Raw genomic sequence first — 27,840 nt, forward strand, 5'->3', positions numbered from 1 at the left:
CGTATTGTTCGATGGCAAGTTGAAAGTGTTCTAAGAACACTCAGGTGTCCTGAAATGTTCGCAAATAAACAAAATGGGGGTGGTCTGAGGACGCTGTCTGTATTGTTCGTTGTCAAGTTGAAAGTGTTCTAAGAACTCTCGTGTTGTCCTGAAATGTTCACACATAAACAAGATGGGGGTGTGTTCTAAGAACACACGCGTTGTCCTGAAATGTTCGTAGGGGGTCTCCTGAGGACGCTGTCCGTATTGTTCGTTGTCGAGTTGAAAGTGTTCTAAGAACTCTCGTGGTGTCCCGAAATGTTCGCAGGGTGTGTCCTGAAGACGCTGTCTATATTGTTCGATGGAAATTTGAAAGTTTTCTAAGAACTGTCTCTGTGTCCTGAAATGTTCGCATATAAACAAAATGGGGGTGTTCTGAGGACGCTGTCCGTATTGTTCATTGTCAAGTTGAAAGTGTTCTAGGAACTCTCGCGTTGTCCTGAAATGTTAGTACATAAACAAAATGGGGGTGTGTTCTAAGAACACACGCGTTGTCCTGAAGTGTTCTAAGAACTCTCGCGGTGTCCTGAAATGTTCGTAGGGGGTGTCCTGAAGACGCTCTAAGAACACTTGCGGTGTCCTGAAATGTTTGCAAATAAACAAAATGGGGGTGTTCTGGGGACGCTGTCCGTATTGTTCTGTGGCAAGTTGAATGTGTTCTAAGAACACTCGGGTGTCCTGAAATGTTCGCAAATAAACACAATGGGGGTGTTCTGATGACGCTGTCCGTATTGTTCCTTGTCAAGTTGAACGTGTTCTAAGAACTCTTGCGTTGTCCTGAAATGTTGGTAGGGGGTGTCCTGAAGACGCTGTCCGTATTGTTCGATGGCAAGTTGAAAGTGTTCTAAGAACTGTATCGGTGTCCTGAAATGTTCGCAGGGGGTGTCCTGAAGACGCTGTCCGTATTGTTCGATGGCAAGTTGAATGTGTTCTAAGAACAATCGGGGTGTCCTGAAATGTTCGCAAATAAACAAAATGGGGGTTTTCTGTGTACGCTGTCTGTATTGTTCGATGGCAAGTTGAAACTGTTCTAAGAACACTCTGGGTGTCCTGAAATGTCCGCAAATAAACAAAATGGGGGTGTGTTCTAAGAACTCACGCGTTGTCCTGAAGTGTTCTAAGAACTCTCGCAGTGTCCTGAAATGTTCGTAGGGGGTGTCCTGAAGACGCTCTAAGAACACTCGCGGTGTCCTGAAATGTTTGCAAATAAACAAAATGGGGGTGTTCTGGGGACGCTGTCCGTATTGTTCTGTGGCAAGTTAAATGTGTTCTAAGAACACTCGGGGTGTCCTGAAATGTTCGCAAATAAACACAATGAGGGTGTTCTAATGATGCTGTCCGTATTGTTCGTTGTCAAGTTGAACGTGTTCTAAGAACTCTCGCGTTGTCCTGAAATGTTCGTAGGGGGTGTCCTGAAGAAGCTGTCCGTATTGTTCGATGGCAAGTTGAAAGTGTTCTAAGAACTGTATCGGTGTCCTGAAATGTTCGCGGGGGTGTCCTGAAGACGCTGTCCGTATTGTTTGATGGCAAGTTGAATGTGTTCTAAGAACAATCGGGGTGTCCTGAAATGTTCGCAAATAAACAAAATGGGGGTGATCTGTGGACGCTGTCTGTATTGTTCGATGGCAAGTTGAAACTGTTCTAAGAACACTCCGGGTGTCCTGAAATGTCAGCAAATAAACAAAATGGGGGTGTGTTCTAAAAACTCACGCGTTGTCCTGAAATGTTCGTAGGGGTCGTCCTGAAGACGCTGTCTGCATTGTTCGATGGCAAGTTGAAAGTGTTCTAAGAATTGTCTCGGTGTCCTGAAATGTTCACAAATAAACAAAATGGGGGTGTGTTCTGAGAACACACGCGTTGTCCTGAAATGTTCATAGGGGGAGTCCTGAAGACGCTCTAAGAACACTTGCGGTGTCCTGAAATGTTCGCAAATAAACAAAATGGGGGTGTTCTGGGGACGCTGTCTGTATTGTTCTGTGGTAAGTTGAATGTGTTCTAAGAACACTCGGGGTGTCCTGAAATATTTGCAAATAAACAAAATGGGGGTGTTCTGATGACGCTGTCCTTATTGTTCGTTGTCAAGTTGAAAGTGTTCTAAGAACTCTCGCGTTGTCCTGAAATGTTCGTAGGGGTGTCCTGAAGACGCTGTCCGTATTGTTCGATGGCCAGTTGAAAGTGTTCTAAGAACTGTCTCAGTGTCCTGAAATGTTCGCAGGGGGTGTCCTGAAGATGCTGTCCGTATTGTTCGATGGCAAGTTGAAAGTGTTCTAAGAACACTCGGGGTGTCCTGAAATGTCCGCAAATAAGCAAAATGGGGGTGTTCTGAGGACGCTGTCCGTATTGTTCGTTGTCAAGTTGAAAGTGTTCTAAGAACTCTTGCGTTGTCCTGAAATGTTCGCAGATAAACAAAATGGGGGTGTGTTCTAAGGACACGCGCGTTGTCCTGAAGTGTTCTAAGAACTCTCGCGGTGTCCTGAAATGTTCTTAGGGGGTGTCCTGAAGACGCTGTCCGTATTGTTCGATGGCAAGTTGAAAGTGTTCTAAGAACTGTCTCTGTGTCCTGAAATGTTTGCAAATAAACAAAGTGGGGGTGTGTTCTAAGAACTCACGTGTTGTCCTGAAATGTTCGTAGGGGTTGTTCTGAAGACGCTGTCTGTATTGTTCGATGGCAAGTTGAAAGTGTTCTAAGAACACTCACGGTGTCCTGAAATGTTCGCAAATAAAGAAAATGGGGGTGTTCTGGGGACGCTGTCTGTATTGTTCTGTGGTAAGTTGAATGTGTTCTAAGAACACTCGGGGTGTCCTGAAATGTTCGCACATAAACAAAATGGGGGTGTTCTGATGACGCTGTCCGTATTGTTCGTTGTCGAGTTGAAAGTGTTCTACGAATTCTCGCGTTGTCCTGAAATGTTCGCAGGGTGTGTCCTGAAGACGCTGTCCGTATTGTTCAATGGCAAGTTGAAAGTGTCCTAAGCACACTCGGGGTGTCCTGAAATGTTCGCAAATAAACAAAATGGGGGTGTTCTGAGGACACTGTCCGTATTGGTCGTTGTCAAGTTGAAAGTGTTCTAGGAACTCTAGCGTTGTCCTGAAATGTTCGTACATAAACAAAATGGGGGTGTGTTCCAAGAACACACGCGTTGTCCTGAAGTGTTCTAAGAACTCTCGCGGTGTCCTGAAATGTTCGTAGGGGGTGTCCTGAAGACGCTCTAAGAACACTCGCAGTGTCCTGAAATGTTTGCAAATAAACAAAATGGGGGTGTTCTGGGGACGCTGTCCGTATTGTTCTGTGGCAAGTTGAGTGTGTTCTAAGAACATTCGGGGTGTCCTGAAATGTTCACAAATAAACAAAATGGGGGTTTTCTGATGACGTTGTCCGTATTGTTCGTTGTCACTTTGAAAGTGTTCTAAGAACTCTCGCGTTGTCCTGAAATGTTCGCAGGCGGTGTCCTGAAGACGCTGTCCGTATTGTTCAATGGCAAGTTGAAAGTGTTCTAAGAACACTCGGGGTGTCCTGAAATGTTCGCAAATAAACAAAATGGGGGTTTTCTGAGGACGCTGTCCGTATTGTTCGTTGTCAAATTGAAAGTGTTCTAAGAACTCTCACGTTGTCCTGAAATGTTAGCAGATAAACAAAATGGGGGTGTGTTCTAAGAACACACGCGTTGTCCTGAAGTGTTCTCAGAACTCTCGCGGTGTCCTGAAATGTTTGTAGGGGTTGTCCTGAAGACGCTGTCCGTATTGTTCGATGGCAAGTTGAAAGTGTTCTAAGAACTCTCGCGGTGTCCTGAAATGTTCGTAGGGGGTGTCCTGAAGACGCTCTAAGAACACTCGCGGTGTCCTGAAATGTTCGCAAATAAACAAAATGGGGGTGTTCTGGGGACGCTGTCTGTATTGTTCTGTGGTAAGTTGAATGTGTTCTAAGAACACTCGGGGTGTCCTGAAATATTTGCAAATAAACAAAATGGGGGTGTTCTGATGACGCTGTCCTTATTGTTCGTTGTCAAGTTGAAAGTGTTCTAAGAACTCTCGCGTTGTCCTGAAATGTTCGTAGGGGTGTCCTGAAGACGCTGTCCGTATTGTTCGATGGCCAGTTGAAAGTGTTCTAAGAACTGTCTCAGTGTCCTGAAATGTTCGCAGGGGGTGTCCTGAAGATGCTGTCCGTATTGTTCGATGGCAAGTTGAAAGTGTTCTAAGAACACTCGGGGTGTCCTGAAATGTTCGCAAATAAGCAAAATGGGGGTGTTCTGAGGACGCTGTCCGTATTGTTCGTTGTCAAGTTGAAAGTGTTCTAAGAACTCTTGCGTTGTCCTGAAATGTTCGCAGATAAACAAAATGGGGGTGTGTTCTAAGGACACGCGCGTTGTCCTGAAGTGTTCTAAGAACTCTCGCGGTGTCCTGAAATGTTCTTAGGGGGTGTCCTGAAGACGCTGTCTGTATTGTTCGATGGCAAGTTGAAAGTGTTCTAAGAACACTCACGGTGTCCTGAAATATTCGCAAATAAAGAAAATGGGGGTGTTCTGGGGACGCTGTCTGTATTGTTCTGTGGTAAGTTGAATGTGTTCTAAGAACACTCGGGGTGTCCTGAAATATTTGCAAATAAACAAAATGGGGGTGTTCTGATGACGCTGTCCGTATTGTTCGTTGTCGAGTTGAAAGTGTTCTACGAATTCTCGCGTTGTCCTGAAATGTTCGCAGGGTGTGTCCTGAAGACGCTGTCCGTATTGTTCAATGGCAAGTTGAAAGTGTCCTAAAACACTCGGGGTGTCCTGAAATGTTCGCAAATAAACAAAATGGGGGTGTTCTGAGGACACTGTCCGTATTGGTCGTTGTCAAGTTGAAAGTGTTCTAGGAACTCTAGCGTTGTCCTGAAATGTTCGTACATAAACAAAATGGGGGTGTGTTCCAAGAACACACGCGTTGTCCTGAAGTGTTCTAAGAACTCTCGCGGTGTCCTGAAATGTTCGTAGGGGGTGTCCTGAAGACGCTCTAAGAACACTCGCAGTGTCCTGAAATGTTTGCAAATAAACAAAATGGGGGTGTTCTGGGGACGCTGTCCGTATTGTTCTGTGGCAAGTTGAATGTGTTCTAAGAACATTCGGGGTGTCCTGAAATGTTCACAAATAAACAAAATGGGGGTGTTCTGATGACGTTGTCCGTATTGTTCGTTGTCACGTTGAAAGTGTTCTAAGAACTCTCGCGTTGTCCTGAAATGTTCGCAGGCGGTGTCCTGAAGACGCTGTCCGTATTGTTCAATGGCAAGTTGAAAGTGTTCTAAGAAAACTCGGGGTGTCCTGAAATGTTCGCAAATAAACAAAATGGGGGTTTTCTGAGGACGCTGTCCGTATTGTTCGTTGTCAAATTGAAAGTGTTCTAAGAACTCTCACGTTGTCCTGAAATGTTAGCAGATAAACAAAATGGGGGTGTGTTCTAAGAACACACGCGTTGTCCTGAAGTGTTCTCAGAACTCTCGCGGTGTCCTGAAATGTTTGTAGGGATTGTCCTGAAGACGCTGTCCGTATTGTTCGATGGCAAGTTGAAAGTGTTATAAGAACTCTCGCAGTGTCCTGAAATGTTCGTAGGGGGTGTCCTGAAGACGCTCTAAGAACACTCGCGGTGTCCTGAAATGTTCGCAAATAAACAAAATGGGGGTGTTCTGGGGACGCTGTCTGTATTGTTCTGTGGCAAGTTGAATGTGTTCTAAGAACACTCGGGGTGTCCTGAAATGTTCGCAAATAAACAAAATGGGGGTGTTCTGATGACGCTGTCCGTATTGTTCGTTGTCAAGTTGAAAGTATTCTAAGAACTCTCGCGTTGTCCTGAAATGTTCGTAGGTGGTCTCCTGAAGACGCTGTCCGTATTGTCCGATAGCAAGTTGAAAGTGTTCTATGAACTGTCTCGGGGTCCTGAAATGTTTGCAGGGGTGTCCTGAAGACGCTGTCCGTATTGTTCGATGGCAAGTTGAAAGTGTTCTAAGAACACTCGGGGTGTCCTGAAATGTTCGCAAATAAACAAAATGGGGGTGTTCTGATGACGCTGTCTGTATTGTTCGTTGTCAAGTTGAAAGTGTTCTAAGAACTCTCGGGTTGTCCTGAAATGTTCGTAGGGGGTCTCCTGAAGACGCTGTCCGTATTGTCCGATAGCAAGTTGAAAGTGTTCTATGAACTGTCTCGGGGTCCTGAAATGTTCGCAGGGGTGTCCTGAAGACGCTGTCCGTATTGTTCGTTGTCAAGTTGAAAGTGTTCTAAGAACTCTCGCGGTGTCCTGAAATGTTTGTAGCGGGTGTCCTGAAGACGCTGTCCGTATTGTTCGATGGCAAGTTGAAAGTGTTCTAAGAACTCTCGCGGTGTCCTGAAATGTTCGTAGGGGGTGTCCTGAAGACGCTCTAAGAACACTCGCGGTGTCCTGAAATGTTCGCAAATAAACAAAATGGGGGTGTTCTGGGGACGCTGTCTGTATTGTTCTGTGGTAAGTTGAATGTGTTCTAAGAACACTCGGGGTGTCCTGAAATATTTGCAAATAAACAAAATGGGGGTGTTCTGATGACGCTGTCCTTATTGTTCGTTGTCAAGTTGAAAGTGTTCTAAGAACTCTCGCGTTGTCCTGAAATGTTCGTAGGGGTGTCCTGAAGACGCTGTCCGTATTGTTCGATGGCCAGTTGAAAGTGTTCTAAGAACTGTCTCAGTGTCCTGAAATGTTCGCAGGGGGTGTCCTGAAGATGCTGTCCGTATTGTTCGATGGCAAGTTGAAAGTGTTCTAAGAACACTCGGGGTGTCCTGAAATGTTCGCAAATAAGCAAAATGGGGGTGTTCTGAGGACGCTGTCCGTATTGTTCGTTGTCAAGTTGAAAGTGTTCTAAGAACTCTTGCGTTGTCCTGAAATGTTCGCAGATAAACAAAATGGGGGTGTGTTCTAAGGACACGCGCGTTGTCCTGAAGTGTTCTAAGAACTCTCGCGGTGTCCTGAAATGTTCTTAGGGGGTGTCCTGAAGACGCTGTCTGTATTGTTCGATGGCAAGTTGAAAGTGTTCTAAGAACACTCACGGTGTCCTGAAATATTCGCAAATAAAGAAAATGGGGGTGTTCTGGGGACGCTGTCTGTATTGTTCTGTGGTAAGTTGAATGTGTTCTAAGAACACTCGGGGTGTCCTGAAATATTTGCAAATAAACAAAATGGGGGTGTTCTGATGACGCTGTCCGTATTGTTCGTTGTCGAGTTGAAAGTGTTCTACGAATTCTCGCGTTGTCCTGAAATGTTCGCAGGGTGTGTCCTGAAGACGCTGTCCGTATTGTTCAATGGCAAGTTGAAAGTGTCCTAAAACACTCGGGGTGTCCTGAAATGTTCGCAAATAAACAAAATGGGGGTGTTCTGAGGACACTGTCCGTATTGGTCGTTGTCAAGTTGAAAGTGTTCTAGGAACTCTAGCGTTGTCCTGAAATGTTCGTACATAAACAAAATGGGGGTGTGTTCCAAGAACACACGCGTTGTCCTGAAGTGTTCTAAGAACTCTCGCGGTGTCCTGAAATGTTCGTAGGGGGTGTCCTGAAGACGCTCTAAGAACACTCGCAGTGTCCTGAAATGTTTGCAAATAAACAAAATGGGGGTGTTCTGGGGACGCTGTCCGTATTGTTCTGTGGCAAGTTGAATGTGTTCTAAGAACATTCGGGGTGTCCTGAAATGTTCACAAATAAACAAAATGGGGGTGTTCTGATGACGTTGTCCGTATTGTTCGTTGTCACGTTGAAAGTGTTCTAAGAACTCTCGCGTTGTCCTGAAATGTTCGCAGGCGGTGTCCTGAAGACGCTGTCCGTATTGTTCAATGGCAAGTTGAAAGTGTTCTAAGAAAACTCGGGGTGTCCTGAAATGTTCGCAAATAAACAAAATGGGGGTTTTCTGAGGACGCTGTCCGTATTGTTCGTTGTCAAATTGAAAGTGTTCTAAGAACTCTCACGTTGTCCTGAAATGTTAGCAGATAAACAAAATGGGGGTGTGTTCTAAGAACACACGCGTTGTCCTGAAGTGTTCTCAGAACTCTCGCGGTGTCCTGAAATGTTTGTAGGGATTGTCCTGAAGACGCTGTCCGTATTGTTCGATGGCAAGTTGAAAGTGTTATAAGAACTCTCGCAGTGTCCTGAAATGTTCGTAGGGGGTGTCCTGAAGACGCTCTAAGAACACTCGCGGTGTCCTGAAATGTTCGCAAATAAACAAAATGGGGGTGTTCTGGGGACGCTGTCTGTATTGTTCTGTGGCAAGTTGAATGTGTTCTAAGAACACTCGGGGTGTCCTGAAATGTTCGCAAATAAACAAAATGGGGGTGTTCTGATGACGCTGTCCGTATTGTTCGTTGTCAAGTTGAAAGTATTCTAAGAACTCTCGCGTTGTCCTGAAATGTTCGTAGGTGGTCTCCTGAAGACGCTGTCCGTATTGTCCGATAGCAAGTTGAAAGTGTTCTATGAACTGTCTCGGGGTCCTGAAATGTTTGCAGGGGTGTCCTGAAGACGCTGTCCGTATTGTTCGATGGCAAGTTGAAAGTGTTCTAAGAACACTCGGGGTGTCCTGAAATGTTCGCAAATAAACAAAATGGGGGTGTTCTGATGACGCTGTCTGTATTGTTCGTTGTCAAGTTGAAAGTGTTCTAAGAACTCTCGGGTTGTCCTGAAATGTTCGTAGGGGGTCTCCTGAAGACGCTGTCCGTATTGTCCGATAGCAAGTTGAAAGTGTTCTATGAACTGTCTCGGGGTCCTGAAATGTTCGCAGGGGTGTCCTGAAGACGCTGTCCGTATTGTTCGTTGTCAAGTTGAAAGTGTTCTAAGAACTCTCGCGGTGTCCTGAAATGTTTGTAGCGGGTGTCCTGAAGACGCTGTCCGTATTGTTCGATGGCAAGTTGAAAGTGTTCTAAGAACTGTCTCGGTGTCCTGAAATGTTCGCAGGGGGTGTCCTGAAGACGCTGTCCATATTCTTCGATTGCAAGTTGAAAGTGTTCTAAGAACACCCGGGGTGTCCTGAAATGTTCGCAAATAAACAAAATGGGGGTGTTCTGAGGACGCTGTCTGTATTGTTCGTTGTCAAGTTGATAGTGTTCTAAGAACTCTCGTGTTGTCCTGAAATGTTTGCACATAAACAAAATGGGGGTGTGTTCTAAGAACACACGCGTTGTCCTGAAGTGTTCTAAGGACTCTCGCGGTGTCCTGAAATGTTCGTAGGGGGTGTCCTGAAGACGCTGTCCGTATTGTTCGATGGCAAGTTGAAAGTGTTCTAAGAACTGTATCGGTGCCCTGAAATGTTCGCAGGGGGTGTCCTGAAGACACTGTCCGTATTGTTCGATGGCAAGTTGAATGTGTTCTAAGAACAATCGGGGTGTCCTGAAATGTTCGCAAATAAACAAAATGGGGGTGATCTGTGGACGCTGTCTGTATTGTTCGATGGCAAGTTGAAACTGTTCTAAGAACACTCCGGGTGTCCTGAAATGTCAGCAAATAAACAAAATGGGGGTGTGTTCTAAGAACTCACGCGTTGTCCTGAAATGTTAGTAGGGGTTTTCCTGAAGACGCTGTCTGCATTGTTCGATGGCAAGTTGAAAGTGTTCTAAGAATTGTCTCGGTGTCCTGAAATGTTCACAAATAAACAAAATGGGGGTGTGTTCTGAGAACACACGCGTTGTCCTGAGGTGCTCTAAGAACTCTCGCGGTGTCCTGAAATGTTCAAAGGGGGAGTCCTGAAGACGCTCTAAGAACACTTGCGGTGTCCTGAAATGTTCGCAAATAAACTAAATGGGGGTGTTCTGGGGACGCTGTCTGTATTGTTCTGTGGCAAGTTGAATGTGTTCTAAGAACAATCGGGGTGTCCTGAAATATTTGCAAATAAACAAAATGGGGGTGTTCTGATGACGCTGTCCTTATTGTTCGTTGTCAAGTTGAAAGTGTTCTAAGAACTCTCGCGTTGTCCTGAAATGTTCGTAGGGGGTGTCCTGAAGACACTGTCCGTATTCTTCGATGGCCAGTTGAAAGTGTTCTAAGAACTGTCTCAGTGTCCTGAAATGTTCGCAGGGGGTGTCCTGAAGACGCTGTCCGTATTGTTCGATGGCAAGTTGAAAGTGTTCTAAGAACACTCGGGGTGTCCTGAAATGTTCGCAAATAAACAAAATGGGGGTGTTCTGAGGACGCTGTCCGTATTGTTCGTTGTCAAGTTGAAAGTGTTCTAAGAACTCTTGCGTTGTCCTGAAATGTTCGCAGATAAACAAAATGGGGGTGTGTTCTAAGGACACGCGCGTCGTCCTGAAGTGTTCTAAGAACTCTCGCGGTGTCCTGAAATGTTCTTAGGGGGTGTCCTGAAGACGCTGTCCGTATTGTTCGATGGCAAGTTGAAAGTGTTCTAAGAACTGTCTCTGTGTCCTGAAATGTTTGCAAATAAACAAAGTGGGGGTGTGTTCTAAGAACTCACGTGTTGTCCTGAAATGTTCGTAGGGGTTGTTCTGAAGACGCTGTCTGTATTGTTCGATGGCAAGTTGAAAGTGTTCTAAGAACACTCGCGGTGTCCTGAAATGTTCGCAAATAAAGAAAATGGGGGTGTTCTGGGGACGCTGTCTGTATTGTTCTGTGGCAAGTTGAATGTGTTCTAAGAACAATCGGGGTGTCCTGAAATGTTCGCAAATAAACAAAATGGGGGTGATCTGTGGACGCTGTCTGTATTGTTCGATGGCAAGTTGAAACTGTTCTAAGAACACTCCGGGTGTCCTGAAATGTCAGCAAATAAACAAAATGGGGGTGTGTTCTAAGAATGTTCGTAGGGGTTGTCCTGAAGACGCTGTCTGCATTGTTCGATGGCAAGTTGAAAGTGTTCTAAGAATTGTCTCGGTGTCCTGAAATGTTCACAAATAAACAAAATGGGGGTGTGTTCTGAGAACACACGCGTTGTCCTGAGGTGTTCTAAGAACTCTCGAGGTGTCCTGAAATGTTCATAGGGGGAGTCTTGAAGACGCTCTAAGAACACTTGCGGTGTCCTGGAATGTTCGCAAATAAACAAAATGGGGGTGTTCTGGGGAGGCTGTCTGTATTGTTCTGTGGCAAGTTGAATGTGTTCTAAGAACACTCGGGGTGTCCTGAAATATTTGCAAATAAACAAAATGGGGGTGTTCTGATGACGCTGTCCTTATTGTTTGTTGTCAAGTTGAAAGTGTTCTAAGAACTCTCGCGTTGTCCTGAAATGTTCGTAGGGGGTGTCCTGAAGACGCTGTCCGTATTGTTCGATGGCCAGTTGAAAGTGTTCTAAGAACTGTCTCAGTGTCCTGAAATGTTCGCAGGGGGTGTCCTGAAGACGCTGTCCGTATTGTTCAATGGCAAGTTGAAAGTGTTCTAAGAACACTCGGGTGTCCTGAAATGTTCGCAAATAAACAAAATGGGGGTGTTCTGAGGACGCTGTCCGTATTGTTCGTTGTCAAGTTGAAAGTTTTCTAAGAACTCTTGCGTTGTCCTGAAATGTTTGCAGATAAACAAAATGGGGGTGTGTTCTAAGGACACGCGCGTTGTCCTGAAGTGTTCTAAGAACTCTCGCGGTGTCCTGAAATGTTCTTAGGGGGTGTCCTGAAGACGCTGTCCGTACTGTTCGATGGCAAGTTGAAAGTGTTCTAAGAACTGTCTCTGTGTCCTGAAATGTTTGCAAATAAACAAAATGGGGGTGTGTTCTAAGAACTCTCGTGTTGTCCTGAAATGTTCGTAGGGGTTGTTCTGAAGATGCTGTCTGTATTGTTCGATGGCAAGTTGAAAGTGTTCTAAGAACACTCGCGGTGTCCTGAAATGTTCGCAAATAAAGAAAATGGGGGTGTTCTGGGGACGCTGTCTGTATTGTTCTGTGGCAAGTTGAATGTGTTCTAAGAACACTCGGGGTGTCCTGAAATGTTCGCACATAAACAAAATGGGGGTGTTCTGATGACGCTGCCCGTATTGTTCGTTGTCGAGTTGAAAGTGTTCTACGAACTCTCGCGTTGTCCTGAAATGTTCGCAGGGGGTGTCCTGAAGACGCTGTCCGTATTGTTCAATGGCAAGTTGAAAGTGTTCTAAGAACACTCGGGGTGTCCTGGAATGTTCGCAAATAAACAAAATGGGGGTGTTCTGAGGACACTGTCCGTATTGGTCGTTGTCAAGTTGAAAGTGTTCTAGGAACTCCAGCGTTGTCCTGAAATGTTCGTACATAAACAAAATGGGGGTGTGTTCCAAGAACACACGCGTTGTCCTGAAGTGTTCTAAGAACTCTCGCGGTGTCCTGAAATGTTCGTAGGGGGTGTCCTGAAGACGCTCTAAGAACACTTGCAGTGTCCTGAAATGTTTGCAAATAAACAAAATGGGGGTGTTCTGGGGACGCTGTCCGTATTGTTCTGTGGCAAGTTGAATGTGTTCTAAGAACATTCGGGATGTCCTGAAATGTTTGCAAATAAACAAAATGGGGGTGTTCTGATGACGTTGTCCGTATTGTTCGTTGTCACGTTGAAAGTGTTCTAAGAACTCTCGCGTTGTCCAGAAATGTTCGCAGGCGGTGTCCTGAAGACGCTGTCCGTATTGTTCAATGGCAAGTTGAAAGTGTTCTAAGAACACTCGGGGTGTCCTGTAATGTTCGCAAATAAACAAAATGGGGGTTTTCTGAGGACGCTGTCCGTATTGTTCGTTGTCAAATTGAAAGTGTTCTAAGAACTCCCACGTTGTCCTGAAATGTTCGCAGATAAACAAAATGGGGGTGTGTTCTAAGAACACAAGCGTTGTCCTGAAGTGTTCTCAGAACTCTCGCGGTGTCCTGAAATGTCTGTAGGGGTTGTCCTGAAGACGCTGTCCATATTGTTCGATGGCAAGTTGAAAGTGTTCTAAGAACTCTCGCGTTGTCCTGAAATGTTCGCACGGGGTGTCCTGAAGACGCTGTCCATATTGTTCGATGGCAAGTTGAAAGTGTTCTAAGAACACCCGGGGTGTCCTGAAATGTTCGCAAATAAACAAAATGGGGGTGTTCTGAGGACGCTGTCTGTATTGTTCGTTGTCAAGTTGATAGTGTTCTAAGAACTCTCGTGTTGTCCTGAAATGTTCGCAAATAAACAAAATGGGGGTGTTCTGGGGACGCTGTCTGTATTGTTCTGTGGCAAGTTGAATGTGTTCTAAGAACACTCGGGGTGTCCTGAAATGTTCGCAAATAAACAAAATGGGGGTGTTCTGATGACGCTGTACGTATTGTTCGTTGTCAAGTTGAAAGTGTTCTAAGAACTCTCGCGTTGTCCTGAAATGTTCGTAGGGGGTCTCCTGAAGACGCTGTCCGTATTGTCCGATAGCAAGTTGAAAGTGTTCTTTGAACTGTCTCGGGGTCCTGAAATGTTCGCAGGGGTGTCCTGAAGACGCTGTCCGTATTGTTCAATGGCAAGTTGAAAGTGTTCTAAGAACACTCGGGGTGTCCTGAAATGTTTGCAAATAAACAAAATGGGGGTGTTCTGAGGACGCTGTCTGTATTGTTCGTTGTCAAGTTGATAGTGTTCTAAGAACTCTTGCGCTGTCCTGAAATGTTTGCACATAAACAAAATGGGGGTGTGTTCTAAGAACACACGCATTGTCCTGAAGTGTTCTAAGAACTCTCGCGGTGTCCTGAAATGTTTGTAGGGGGTGTCCTGAACACACTGTCCGTATTGTTCGATGGCAAGTTGAAAGTGTTTTAAGAACTGTCTCGGTGTCCTGAAATGTTCGCACGGGGTGTCCTGAAGACGCTGTCCATATTGTTCGATGGCAAGTTGAAAGTGTTCTAAGAACACCCGGGGTGTCCTGAAATGTTCGCAAATAAACAAAATGGGGGTGTTCTGAGGACGCTGTCTGTATTGTTCGTTGTCAAGTTGATAGTGTTCTAAGAACTCTCGTGTTGTCCTGAAATGTTTGCACATAAACAAAATGGGGGTGTGTTCTAAGAACACACGCTTTGTCCTGAAGTGTTCTAAGGACTCTCGCGGTGTCCTGAAATGTTCGTAGGGGGTGTCCTGAAGACGCTGTCCGTATTGTTCGATGGCAAGTTGAAAGTGTTCTAAGAACTGTCTCGGTGTCCTGAAATGTTCGCAGGGGGTGTCCTGAAGACGTTGTCCGTATTGTTCAATGGCAAGTTGAAAGTGTTCTAAGAACACTCCGGGTGTCCTGAAATGTTCGCAAATAAACAAAATGGGGGTGTTCTGAGGACACTGTCCGTATTGGCCGTTGTCAAGTTGAAAGTGTTCTAGGAACTCTAGCGTTGTCCTGAAATGTTCGTACATAAACAAAATGGGGGTGTCTTCGAAGAACACACCCGTTGTCCTGAAGTGTTCTAAGAACTCTCGCGGTGTCCTGAAATGTTCGTAGGGGGTGTCCTGAAGACGTTCTAAGAACACTCGCAGTGTCCTGAAATGTTCGCAAAAAAACAAAATGGGGATGTTCTGGGGACGCTGTCCGTATTGTTCTGTGGCAAGTTGAATGTGTTCTAAGAACATTCGGGGTGTCCTGAAATGTTCGCAAATAAACAAAATGGGGGTGTTCTGATGACGCTGTCCGTATTGTTCATTGTCAAGTTGAAAGTGTTCTAAGAACTCTCGCGTTGTCCTGAAATGTTCGCAGGCGGTGTCCTGAAGACGCTGTCCGTATTGTTCAATGGCAAGTTGAAAGTGTTCTAAGAACACTCGGGGTGTCCTGAAATGTTCGCAAATAAACAAAATGGGGGTTTTCTGAGGACGCTGTCCGTATTGTTCGTTGTCAAGTTGAAAGTGTTCTAAGAACTCTCACGTTGTCCTGAAATGTTCGCAGATAAACAAAATGGGGGTGTGTTCTAAGAACACACGCGTTGTCCTGAAGTGTTCTCAGAACTCTCGCGGTGTCCTGAAATGTTTGTAGGGGTTGTCCTGAAGACGCTGTCCGTATTGTTCGATGGCAAGTTGAAAGTGTTCTAAGAACTCTCACGGTGTCCTGAAATGTTCGTAGGGGGTGTCCTGAAGACGCTCTAAGAACACTCGCGGTCTCCTGAAATGTTTGCAAATAAACAAAATGGGGGTGTTCTTGGGACGCTGTCTGTATTGTTCTTTGGCAAGTTTTATGTGTTCTAAGAACACTTGGGGTGTCCTGAAATGTTCGCAAATAAACAAAATGGGGGTGTTCTGTTGACGCTGTCCGTATTGTTCGTTGTCAAGTTGAAAGTGTTCTAAGAACTCTCGCGTTGTCCTGAAATGTTCGCAGGGGGTGTCCTGAAGACGCTGTCCGTATTGTTCGATGGCAAGTTGAAAGTGTTCTATGAACTGTCTCGGGGTCCTGAAATGTTCGCAGGGGGTGTCCTGAAGACGCTGTCCGTATTGTTCGATGGCAAGTTGAAAGTGTTCTAAGAACACTCGGGGTGTCCAGAAATATTCGCAAATAAACAAAATGGGGGTGTTCTGAGGACGCTGTCTGTATTGTTCGTTGTCAAGTTGATAGTGTTCTAAGAACTCTCGCGTTGTCCTGAAATGTTTGCACATAAACAAAATGGGGGTGTGTTCTAAGAACACACGCGTTGTCCTGAAGTGTTCTAAGAAATCTTTCAGTGTCCTGAAATGTTCGTAGGAGGTGTCCTGAAGACGCTGTCCGTATTGTTCGATGGCAAGTTGAAAGTGTTCTAAGAACTGTCTCGGTGTCCTGAAATGTTCGCAGGGGGTGTCCTGAAGACGCTGTCCGTATTGTTCGATGGCAAGTTGAAAGTGTTCTAAGAACTCTCGTGTTGTCCTGAAGTATTCTAAGAACTGTCGCAGTGTCCTGAAATGTTCGTAGGGGGTGTCCTGAAGACGCTCTAAGAACACTCGCAGTGTCCTGAAATGTTCGCAAATAAACAAAATGGGGGTGTTCTGGGGACGCTGTCCGTATTGTTCTGTGGCAAGCTGAATGTGTTCTAAGAACACTCGGGGTGTCCTGAAATGTTCGCAAATAAACAAAATGTGGGTGTTCTGATGACGCTGTCCGTATTATTCGTTGTCAAGTTGAAAGTGTTCTAAGAACTGTCTCGGTGTCCTGAAATGTTCGTAGGGGTGTCCTGAAGATGCTGTCCGTATTGTTCAATGGCAAGTTGAAAGTGTTCTAAGAACTGTCTCAGTGTCCTGAAATGTTCGCAGGGGGTGTCCTGAAGACGCTGTCCGTATTGTTCGATGGCAAGTTGAAAGTGTTCTAAGAACACTCAGGTGTCCTGAAATGTTCGCAAATAAACAAAATGGGGGTGGTCTGAGGACGCTGTCTGTATTGCTCGTTGTCAAGTTGAAAGTGTTCTAAGAACTCTCGTGTTGTCCTGAAATGTTCACACATAAACAAAATGGGGGTATGTTCTAAGAACACACGTGTTGTCCTGAAATGTTCGTAGGGGGTCTCCTGAGGACGCTGTCCGTATTGTTCGTTGTCGAGTTGAAAGTGTCCTAAGAACTCTCGTGGTGTCCTGAAATGTTCGCAAATAAACAAAATGGGGGTGTTCTGAGGACGCTGTCTGTATTGTTCGTTGTCAAGTTGATAGTGTTCTAAGAACTCTCGCGTTGTCCTGAAATGTTTGCACATAAACAAAATGGGGGTGTGTTCTAAGAACACACGCGTTGTCCTGAAGTGTTCTAAGAACTCTTTTGGTGTCCTGAAATGTTCGTAGGGGGTGTCCTGAAGACGCTGTCCGTATTGTTCGTTGTCGAGTTGAAAGTGTCCCAAGAACTCTCGTGGTGTCCTGAAATGTTCGCAGGGCGTGTCCTGAAGACGCTGTCCATATTGTTCGATGGCAATTTGAAAGTTTTCTAAGAACTGTCTCTGTGTCCTGAAATGTTCGTAAATAAACAAAATGGGGGTGTGTTCTAAGAACTCACGCGTTGTCCTGAAATGTTCGTAGGGGTTGTCCTGAAGACGCTGTCTGTATTGTTCGATGGCAAGTTGAAAGTGTTCTAAGAACTGTCTCGGTGTCCTGAAATGTTCACAAATAAACAAAATGGGGGTGTGTTCTAAGAACACACGCCTTGTCCTGAGGTGTTCTAAGAACTCTTGTGGTGTCCTGAAATGTTCATAGGGGTGTCCTGAAGACACTCTAAGAACACTTGCGGTGTCCTGAAATGTTCGCAAATAAACAAAATGAGGGTGTTCTGGGGACGCTGTCCGTATTGTTCTGTGGCAAGTTGAATGTGATCTAAGAACACTCTGGGTGTCCTGAAATGTTTGCAAATAAACAAAATGGGGGTGTTCTGATGACGCTGTCCGTATTGTTAGTTGTCAAGTTGAAAGTGTTCTAAGAACTCTCGCGTTGTCCTGAAATGTTCGTAAGAGGTGTCCTGAAGATGCTGTCTGGATTGTTCGATGGCAAGTTGAAAGTGTTCTAAGAACTGTCTCGGTGTCCTGAAATGTTCGCAGGGGGTGTCCTGAAGACGCTGTCCGTATTGTTCGATGGCAAGTTGAATGTGTTCTAAGAACAATCGGGGTGTCCTGAAATGTTCGCAAATAAACAAAATGGGGGTGTTCTGAGAACGCTGTGTGTATTGTTCGATGGCAAGTTGAAACTGTTCTAAGAACACTCGGGGTGTCCTGAAATGTTCGCAAACAAACAAAATGGGGGTGTGTTCTAAGAACTCACGCGTTGTCCTGAAATGTTCGTAGGGGTTGTCCTGAAGACGCTGTCCGTATTGTTCGGTGGCAAGTTGAAAGTGTTCTAAGAACTGTCTTGGTGTCCTGAAATGTTCGTAGGTGGTGTCCTGAAGACGCTCTAAGAACACTCGCGGTGTCCTGAAATGTTCGCAAATAAACAAAATGGGGGTGTTCTGGGGACGCTGTCTGTATTGTTCTTTGGCAAGTTGAATGTGTTCTAAGAACACTCGGGGTGTCCTGAAATGTTCGCAAATAAACAAAGTGGGCGTGTGTTCTAAGAACTCAGGTGTTGTCCTAAAATGTTCATAGGGGTTGTCCTGAAGACGCTGTCCGTATTGTTCAATGTCAAGTTGAAAGTGTTCTAGGAACTCTCGCGTTGTCCTGAAATGTTCGTAGGTGGTGTCCTGAAGACGCTCTAAGAACACTCGCGGTGTCCTGAAATGTTCGCAAATAAACAAAATGGGGGTGTTCTGGGGACGCTGTCTGTATTGTTCTTTGGCAAGTTGAATGTGTTCTAAGAACACTCGGGGTGTCCTGAAATGTTCGCAAATAAACAAAATGTGGGTGTTCTGATGACGCTGTCCGTATTGTTCGTTGTCAAGTTGAAAGTGTTCTAAGAATTCTCACGTTGTCCTGAAATGTTCACAGGGGGTGTCCTGAAGACGGTGTCCGTATTGTTCGATGGCAAGTTGAAAGTGTTCTATGAACTGTCTCGGGGTCCTGAAATGTTCGCAGGGGGTGTCCTGAAGACGCTGTCCGTATTGTTCGATGGCAAGTTGAAAATGTCCTAAGAACACTCGGGGTGTCCTGAAATATTCGCAAATAAACAAAATGGGGGTGTTCTGAGGACGCTGTCTGTATTGTTCGTTGTCAAGTTGATAGTGTTCTAAGAACTCTCGCGTTGTCCTGAAATGTTTGCACATAAACAAAATGGGGGTGTGTTCTAAGAACACACGCGTTGTCCTGAAGTGTTCTAAGAACTCTTTCGGTGTCCTGAAATGTTCGTAGGGGGTGTCCTGAAGACGCTGTCCGTATTGTTCGATGGCAAGTTGCAAGTGTTCTAAGAACTGTCTCGGTGTCCTGAAATGTTCGCAGGGGGTGTCCTGAAGACGCTGTCTGTATTGTTCGATGGCAAGTTGAAAGTGTTCTAAGAACTCTCGTGTTGTCCTGAAGTATTCTAAGAACTGTCGCGGTGTCCTGAAATGTTCGTAGGGGGTGTCCTGAAGACGCTCTAAGAACACTCGCGGTGTCCTGAAATGTTCGCAAATAAACAAAATGGGGGTGTTCTGGGGGCGCTGTCCGTATTGTTCTGTGGCAAGTTGAATGTGTTCTAAGAACAATCGGGGTGTCCTGAAATATTCGCAAATAAACAAAATGGGGGTGTTCTGATGACGCTGTCCGTATTATTCGTTGTCAAGTTGAAAGTGTTCTAAGAACTGTCTCAGTGTCCTGAAATGTTCGTAGGGGTGTCCTGAAGATGCTGTCCGTATTGTTCAATGGCAAGTTGAAAGTGTTCTAAGAACACTCAGGTGTCCTGAAATGTTCGCAAATAAACAAAATGGGGGTGGTCTGAGGACGCTGTCTGTATTGCTCGTTGTCAAGTTGAAAGTGTTCTAAGAACTCTCGTGTTGTCCTGAAATGTTCACACATAAACAAAATGGGGGTGTGTTCTAAGAACACACGCGTTGTCCTGAAATGTTCGTAGGGGGTCTCCTGAGGACGCTGTCCGTATTGTTCGTTGTCGAGTTGAAAGTGTTCTAAGAACTCTCGTGGTATCCTGAAATGTTCGCAGGGCGTGTCCTGAAGACGCTGTCCATATTGTTCGATGGCAATTTGAAAGTTTTCTAAGAACTGTCTCTTTGTCCTGAAATGTTCGTAAATAAACAAAATGGGGGTGTGTTCTAAGAACTCACGCGTTGTCATGAAATGTTCGTAGGGGTTGTCCTGAAGACGCTGTCTGTATTGTTCGATGGCAAGTTGAAAGTGTTCTAAGAACTGTCTCGGTGTCCTGAAATGTTCACAAATAAACAAAATGGGGGTGTGTTCTAAGAACACACGCCTTGTCCTGAGGTGTTCTAAGAACTCTTGTGGTGTCCTGAAATGTTCATAGAGGGTGTCCTGAAGACACTCTAAGAACACTTGCTTTGTCCTGAAATGTTCGCAAATAAACAAAATGGGGGTGTTCTGGGGACGCTGTCCGTATTGTTAGTTGTCAAGTTGAAAGTGTTCTTAGAACTCTCGCGTTGTCCTGAAATGTTCGTAGGAGGTGTCCTGAAGACGCTGTCCGTATTGTTCGATGGCAAGTTGAAAGTGTTCTAAGAACTGTCTCGGTGTCCTGAAATGTTCGCAAGGGGTGTCCTGAAGACGCTGTCCGTATTGTTCGATGGCAAGTTGAATGTGTTCTAAGAACAATCGGGGTGTCCTGAAATGTTCGCAAATAAACAAAATGGGGGTGTTCTGAGGACGCTGTCTGTATTGTTCGATGGCAAGTTGAAACTGTTCTAAGAACACTCGGGGTGTCCTGAAATGTTCGCAAATAAACAAAATGGGGGTGTGTTCTAAGAACTCACGGGTTGTCCTGAAATGTTCGTAGGGGTTGTTCTGAAGACGCTCTCCGTATTGTTCAATGGCAAGTTGAAAGTGTTCTAAGAACTGTCTCGGTGTCCTGAAATGTTTGTAAATAAACAAAGTGGGGGTGTGTTCTAAGAACTCTCGTGTTGTCCTAAAATGTTCATAGGGGTTGTCCTGAAGACGCTGTCCGTATTGTTCAATGTCAAGTTGAAAGTGTTCTAGGAACTCTCGCCTTGTCCTGAAATGTTCGTACATAAACAAAATGGGGGTGTGTTCTAAGAACACATGCGTTGTCCTGAAGTGTTCTAAGAACTCTCGCGGTGTCCTGAAATGTTCGTAGGGGGTGTCCTGAAGACGCTGTCCGTATTGTTCGATGGCAAATTGAAAGTGTTCTAAGAACTGTCTCGGTGTCCTGAAATGTTCGTATATAAACAAAGTGGGGGTGTGTTCTAAGAACTCACGTGTTGTCCTAAAATGTTCGTAGGGGTTGTCCTGAAGACGATGTCCGTATTGTTCGATGTCAAGTTGAAAGTGCTCTACGAACTCTCGCGTTGTCCTGAAATGTTCGTACATAAACAAAATGGGGGTGTGTTCTAAGAACACATGCGTTGTCCTGAAGTGTTCTAAGAACTCTCGCGGTGTCCTGAAATGTTCATTGGGGGTGTCCTGAAGACGCTCTAAGAACACTTGCGGTGTCCTGAAAGGTTCGCAAATAAACAAAATGGGGGTGTTCTGGGGATGCTCTCTGTATTGTTCTGTGGCAAGTTGAATATGTTCTAAGAACACTCGGGGTGTCCTGAAATGTTCGCAAATAAACAAAAAGGGGGTGTTCTGATGACGCTTTCCATATTGTTCGTTGTCAAGTTGAAAGTGTTCTACGAACTCTCGCGTTGTCCTGAAATGTTCGTAATGGGTGTCCTGAAGACGCTGTCCGTATTGTTCGATGGCAAGTTGAAAGTGTTCTATGAACTGTCTCGGTGTCCTGAAATGTTCGCAGATAAACAAAATGGGGGTGTGTTCTAAGAACACAAGCGTTGTCCTGAAGTGTTCTCAGAACTCTCGCGGTGTCCTGAAATGTCTGTAGGGGTTGTCCTGAAGACGCTGTCCATATTGTTCGATGGCAAGTTGAAAGTGTTCTAAGAACTCTCGCGTTGTCCTGAAATGTTCGCACGGGGTGTCCTGAAGACGCTGTCCATATTGTTCGATGGCAAGTTGAAAGTGTTCTAAGAACACCCGGGGTGTCCTGAAATGTTCGCAAATAAACAAAATGGGGGTGTTCTGAGGACGCTGTCTGTATTGTTCGTTGTCAAGTTGATAGTGTTCTAAGAACTCTCGTGTTGTCCTGAAATGTTCGCAAATAAACAAAATGGGGGTGTTCTGGGGACGCTGTCTGTATTGTTCTGTGGCAAGTTGAATGTGTTCTAAGAACACTCGGGGTGTCCTGAAATGTTCGCAAATAAACAAAATGGGGGTGTTCTGATGACGCTGTACGTATTGTTCGTTGTCAAGTTGAAAGTGTTCTAAGAACTCTCGCGTTGTCCTGAAATGTTCGTAGGGGGTCTCCTGAAGACGCTGTCCGTATTGTCCGATAGCAAGTTGAAAGTGTTCTTTGAACTGTCTCGGGGTCCTGAAATGTTCGCAGGGGTGTCCTGAAGACGCTGTCCGTATTGTTCAATGGCAAGTTGAAAGTGTTCTAAGAACACTCGGGGTGTCCTGAAATGTTTGCAAATAAACAAAATGGGGGTGTTCTGAGGACGCTGTCTGTATTGTTCGTTGTCAAGTTGATAGTGTTCTAAGAACTCTTGCGCTGTCCTGAAATGTTTGCACATAAACAAAATGGGGGTGTGTTCTAAGAACACACGCATTGTCCTGAAGTGTTCTAAGAACTCTCGCGGTGTCCTGAAATGTTTGTAGGGGGTGTCCTGAACACACTGTCCGTATTGTTCGATGGCAAGTTGAAAGTGTTTTAAGAACTGTCTCGGTGTCCTGAAATGTTCGCACGGGGTGTCCTGAAGACGCTGTCCATATTGTTCGATGGCAAGTTGAAAGTGTTCTAAGAACACCCGGGGTGTCCTGAAATGTTCGCAAATAAACAAAATGGGGGTGTTCTGAGGACGCTGTCTGTATTGTTCGTTGTCAAGTTGATAGTGTTCTAAGAACTCTCGTGTTGTCCTGAAATGTTTGCACATAAACAAAATGGGGGTGTGTTCTAAGAACACACGCTTTGTCCTGAAGTGTTCTAAGGACTCTCGCGGTGTCCTGAAATGTTCGTAGGGGGTGTCCTGAAGACGCTGTCCGTATTGTTCGATGGCAAGTTGAAAGTGTTCTAAGAACTGTCTCGGTGTCCTGAAATGTTCGCAGGGGGTGTCCTGAAGACGTTGTCCGTATTGTTCAATGGCAAGTTGAAAGTGTTCTAAGAACACTCCGGGTGTCCTGAAATGTTCGCAAATAAACAAAATGGGGGTGTTCTGAGGACACTGTCCGTATTGGCCGTTGTCAAGTTGAAAGTGTTCTAGGAACTCTAGCGTTGTCCTGAAATGTTCGTACATAAACAAAATGGGGGTGTCTTCGAAGAACACACCCGTTGTCCTGAAGTGTTCTAAGAACTCTCGCGGTGTCCTGAAATGTTCGTAGGGGGTGTCCTGAAGACGTTCTAAGAACACTCGCAGTGTCCTGAAATGTTCGCAAAAAAACAAAATGGGGATGTTCTGGGGACGCTGTCCGTATTGTTCTGTGGCAAGTTGAATGTGTTCTAAGAACATTCGGGGTGTCCTGAAATGTTCGCAAATAAACAAAATGGGGGTGTTCTGATGACGCTGTCCGTATTGTTCATTGTCAAGTTGAAAGTGTTCTAAGAACTCTCGCGTTGTCCTGAAATGTTCGCAGGCGGTGTCCTGAAGACGCTGTCCGTATTGTTCAATGGCAAGTTGAAAGTGTTCTAAGAACACTCGGGGTGTCCTGAAATGTTCGCAAATAAACAAAATGGGGGTTTTCTGAGGACGCTGTCCGTATTGTTCGTTGTCAAGTTGAAAGTGTTCTAAGAACTCTCACGTTGTCCTGAAATGTTCGCAGATAAACAAAATGGGGGTGTGTTCTAAGAACACACGCGTTGTCCTGAAGTGTTCTCAGAACTCTCGCGGTGTCCTGAAATGTTTGTAGGGGTTGTCCTGAAGACGCTGTCCGTATTGTTCGATGGCAAGTTGAAAGTGTTCTAAGAACTCTCACGGTGTCCTGAAATGTTCGTAGGGGGTGTCCTGAAGACGCTCTAAGAACACTCGCGGTCTCCTGAAATGTTTGCAAATAAACAAAATGGGGGTGTTCTTGGGACGCTGTCTGTATTGTTCTTTGGCAAGTTTTATGTGTTCTAAGAACACTTGGGGTGTCCTGAAATGTTCGCAAATAAACAAAATGGGGGTGTTCTGTTGACGCTGTCCGTATTGTTCGTTGTCAAGTTGAAAGTGTTCTAAGAACTCTCGCGTTGTCCTGAAATGTTCGCAGGGGGTGTCCTGAAGACGCTGTCCGTATTGTTCGATGGCAAGTTGAAAGTGTTCTATGAACTGTCTCGGGGTCCTGAAATGTTCGCAGGGGGTGTCCTGAAGACGCTGTCCGTATTGTTCGATGGCAAGTTGAAAGTGTTCTAAGAACACTCGGGGTGTCCAGAAATATTCGCAAATAAACAAAATGGGGGTGTTCTGAGGACGCTGTCTGTATTGTTCGTTGTCAAGTTGATAGTGTTCTAAGAACTCTCGCGTTGTCCTGAAATGTTTGCACATAAACAAAATGGGGGTGTGTTCTAAGAACACACGCGTTGTCCTGAAGTGTTCTAAGAAATCTTTCAGTGTCCTGAAATGTTCGTAGGAGGTGTCCTGAAGACGCTGTCCGTATTGTTCGATGGCAAGTTGAAAGTGTTCTAAGAACTGTCTCGGTGTCCTGAAATGTTCGCAGGGGGTGTCCTGAAGACGCTGTCCGTATTGTTCGATGGCAAGTTGAAAGTGTTCTAAGAACTCTCGTGTTGTCCTGAAGTATTCTAAGAACTGTCGCAGTGTCCTGAAATGTTCGTAGGGGGTGTCCTGAAGACGCTCTAAGAACACTCGCAGTGTCCTGAAATGTTCGCAAATAAACAAAATGGGGGTGTTCTGGGGACGCTGTCCGTATTGTTCTGTGGCAAGCTGAATGTGTTCTAAGAACACTCGGGGTGTCCTGAAATGTTCGCAAATAAACAAAATGTGGGTGTTCTGATGACGCTGTCCGTATTATTCGTTGTCAAGTTGAAAGTGTTCTAAGAACTGTCTCGGTGTCCTGAAATGTTCGTAGGGGTGTCCTGAAGATGCTGTCCGTATTGTTCAATGGCAAGTTGAAAGTGTTCTAAGAACTGTCTCAGTGTCCTGAAATGTTCGCAGGGGGTGTCCTGAAGACGCTGTCCGTATTGTTCGATGGCAAGTTGAAAGTGTTCTAAGAACACTCAGGTGTCCTGAAATGTTCGCAAATAAACAAAATGGGGGTGGTCTGAGGACGCTGTCTGTATTGCTCGTTGTCAAGTTGAAAGTGTTCTAAGAACTCTCGTGTTGTCCTGAAATGTTCACACATAAACAAAATGGGGGTATGTTCTAAGAACACACGTGTTGTCCTGAAATGTTCGTAGGGGGTCTCCTGAGGACGCTGTCCGTATTGTTCGTTGTCGAGTTGAAAGTGTCCTAAGAACTCTCGTGGTGTCCTGAAATGTTCGCAAATAAACAAAATGGGGGTGTTCTGAGGACGCTGTCTGTATTGTTCGTTGTCAAGTTGATAGTGTTCTAAGAACTCTCGCGTTGTCCTGAAATGTTTGCACATAAACAAAATGGGGGTGTGTTCTAAGAACACACGCGTTGTCCTGAAGTGTTCTAAGAACTCTTTTGGTGTCCTGAAATGTTCGTAGGGGGTGTCCTGAAGACGCTGTCCGTATTGTTCGTTGTCGAGTTGAAAGTGTCCCAAGAACTCTCGTGGTGTCCTGAAATGTTCGCAGGGCGTGTCCTGAAGACGCTGTCCATATTGTTCGATGGCAATTTGAAAGTTTTCTAAGAACTGTCTCTGTGTCCTGAAATGTTCGTAAATAAACAAAATGGGGGTGTGTTCTAAGAACTCACGCGTTGTCCTGAAATGTTCGTAGGGGTTGTCCTGAAGACGCTGTCTGTATTGTTCGATGGCAAGTTGAAAGTGTTCTAAGAACTGTCTCGGTGTCCTGAAATGTTCACAAATAAACAAAATGGGGGTGTGTTCTAAGAACACACGCCTTGTCCTGAGGTGTTCTAAGAACTCTTGTGGTGTCCTGAAATGTTCATAGGGGTGTCCTGAAGACACTCTAAGAACACTTGCGGTGTCCTGAAATGTTCGCAAATAAACAAAATGAGGGTGTTCTGGGGACGCTGTCCGTATTGTTCTGTGGCAAGTTGAATGTGATCTAAGAACACTCTGGGTGTCCTGAAATGTTTGCAAATAAACAAAATGGGGGTGTTCTGATGACGCTGTCCGTATTGTTAGTTGTCAAGTTGAAAGTGTTCTAAGAACTCTCGCGTTGTCCTGAAATGTTCGTAAGAGGTGTCCTGAAGATGCTGTCTGGATTGTTCGATGGCAAGTTGAAAGTGTTCTAAGAACTGTCTCGGTGTCCTGAAATGTTCGCAGGGGGTGTCCTGAAGACGCTGTCCGTATTGTTCGATGGCAAGTTGAATGTGTTCTAAGAACAATCGGGGTGTCCTGAAATGTTCGCAAATAAACAAAATGGGGGTGTTCTGAGAACGCTGTGTGTATTGTTCGATGGCAAGTTGAAACTGTTCTAAGAACACTCGGGGTGTCCTGAAATGTTCGCAAACAAACAAAATGGGGGTGTGTTCTAAGAACTCACGCGTTGTCCTGAAATGTTCGTAGGGGTTGTCCTGAAGACGCTGTCCGTATTGTTCGGTGGCAAGTTGAAAGTGTTCTAAGAACTGTCTTGGTGTCCTGAAATGTTCGTAGGTGGTGTCCTGAAGACGCTCTAAGAACACTCGCGGTGTCCTGAAATGTTCGCAAATAAACAAAATGGGGGTGTTCTGGGGACGCTGTCTGTATTGTTCTTTGGCAAGTTGAATGTGTTCTAAGAACACTCGGGGTGTCCTGAAATGTTCGCAAATAAACAAAGTGGGCGTGTGTTCTAAGAACTCAGGTGTTGTCCTAAAATGTTCATAGGGGTTGTCCTGAAGACGCTGTCCGTATTGTTCAATGTCAAGTTGAAAGTGTTCTAGGAACTCTCGCGTTGTCCTGAAATGTTCGTAGGTGGTGTCCTGAAGACGCTCTAAGAACACTCGCGGTGTCCTGAAATGTTCGCAAATAAACAAAATGGGGGTGTTCTGGGGACGCTGTCTGTATTGTTCTTTGGCAAGTTGAATGTGTTCTAAGAACACTCGGGGTGTCCTGAAATGTTCGCAAATAAACAAAATGTGGGTGTTCTGATGACGCTGTCCGTATTGTTCGTTGTCAAGTTGAAAGTGTTCTAAGAATTCTCACGTTGTCCTGAAATGTTCACAGGGGGTGTCCTGAAGACGGTGTCCGTATTGTTCGATGGCAAGTTGAAAGTGTTCTATGAACTGTCTCGGGGTCCTGAAATGTTCGCAGGGGGTGTCCTGAAGACGCTGTCCGTATTGTTCGATGGCAAGTTGAAAATGTCCTAAGAACACTCGGGGTGTCCTGAAATATTCGCAAATAAACAAAATGGGGGTGTTCTGAGGACGCTGTCTGTATTGTTCGTTGTCAAGTTGATAGTGTTCTAAGAACTCTCGCGTTGTCCTGAAATGTTTGCACATAAACAAAATGGGGGTGTGTTCTAAGAACACACGCGTTGTCCTGAAGTGTTCTAAGAACTCTTTCGGTGTCCTGAAATGTTCGTAGGGGGTGTCCTGAAGACGCTGTCCGTATTGTTCGATGGCAAGTTGCAAGTGTTCTAAGAACTGTCTCGGTGTCCTGAAATGTTCGCAGGGGGTGTCCTGAAGACGCTGTCTGTATTGTTCGATGGCAAGTTGAAAGTGTTCTAAGAACTCTCGTGTTGTCCTGAAGTATTCTAAGAACTGTCGCGGTGTCCTGAAATGTTCGTAGGGGGTGTCCTGAAGACGCTCTAAGAACACTCGCGGTGTCCTGAAATGTTCGCAAATAAACAAAATGGGGGTGTTCTGGGGGCGCTGTCCGTATTGTTCTGTGGCAAGTTGAATGTGTTCTAAGAACAATCGGGGTGTCCTGAAATATTCGCAAATAAACAAAATGGGGGTGTTCTGATGACGCTGTCCGTATTATTCGTTGTCAAGTTGAAAGTGTTCTAAGAACTGTCTCAGTGTCCTGAAATGTTCGTAGGGGTGTCCTGAAGATGCTGTCCGTATTGTTCAATGGCAAGTTGAAAGTGTTCTAAGAACACTCAGGTGTCCTGAAATGTTCGCAAATAAACAAAATGGGGGTGGTCTGAGGACGCTGTCTGTATTGCTCGTTGTCAAGTTGAAAGTGTTCTAAGAACTCTCGTGTTGTCCTGAAATGTTCACACATAAACAAAATGGGGGTGTGTTCTAAGAACACACGCGTTGTCCTGAAATGTTCGTAGGGGGTCTCCTGAGGACGCTGTCCGTATTGTTCG

General features: G+C 45.3%; 1 protein-coding gene across 1 annotated transcript in view; it reads right to left on the minus strand.

Moving 5' to 3' along the window:
- The window catches only part of CCSER1 (coiled-coil serine rich protein 1), a 2,886,772-nt gene that overhangs the window by 1,952,258 nt on the left and 906,674 nt on the right, over positions 1-27,840 (minus strand). The gene's annotated exons all lie outside the window — the stretch shown is intronic.

The sequence above is a fragment of the Ambystoma mexicanum genome, chromosome 6q (genome assembly GCF_040938575.1).
Source record: "Ambystoma mexicanum isolate Mex_15411 chromosome 6q, UKY_AmexF1_1, whole genome shotgun sequence".
NCBI classification, from domain to species: Eukaryota; Metazoa; Chordata; class Amphibia; order Caudata; family Ambystomatidae; genus Ambystoma; species Ambystoma mexicanum.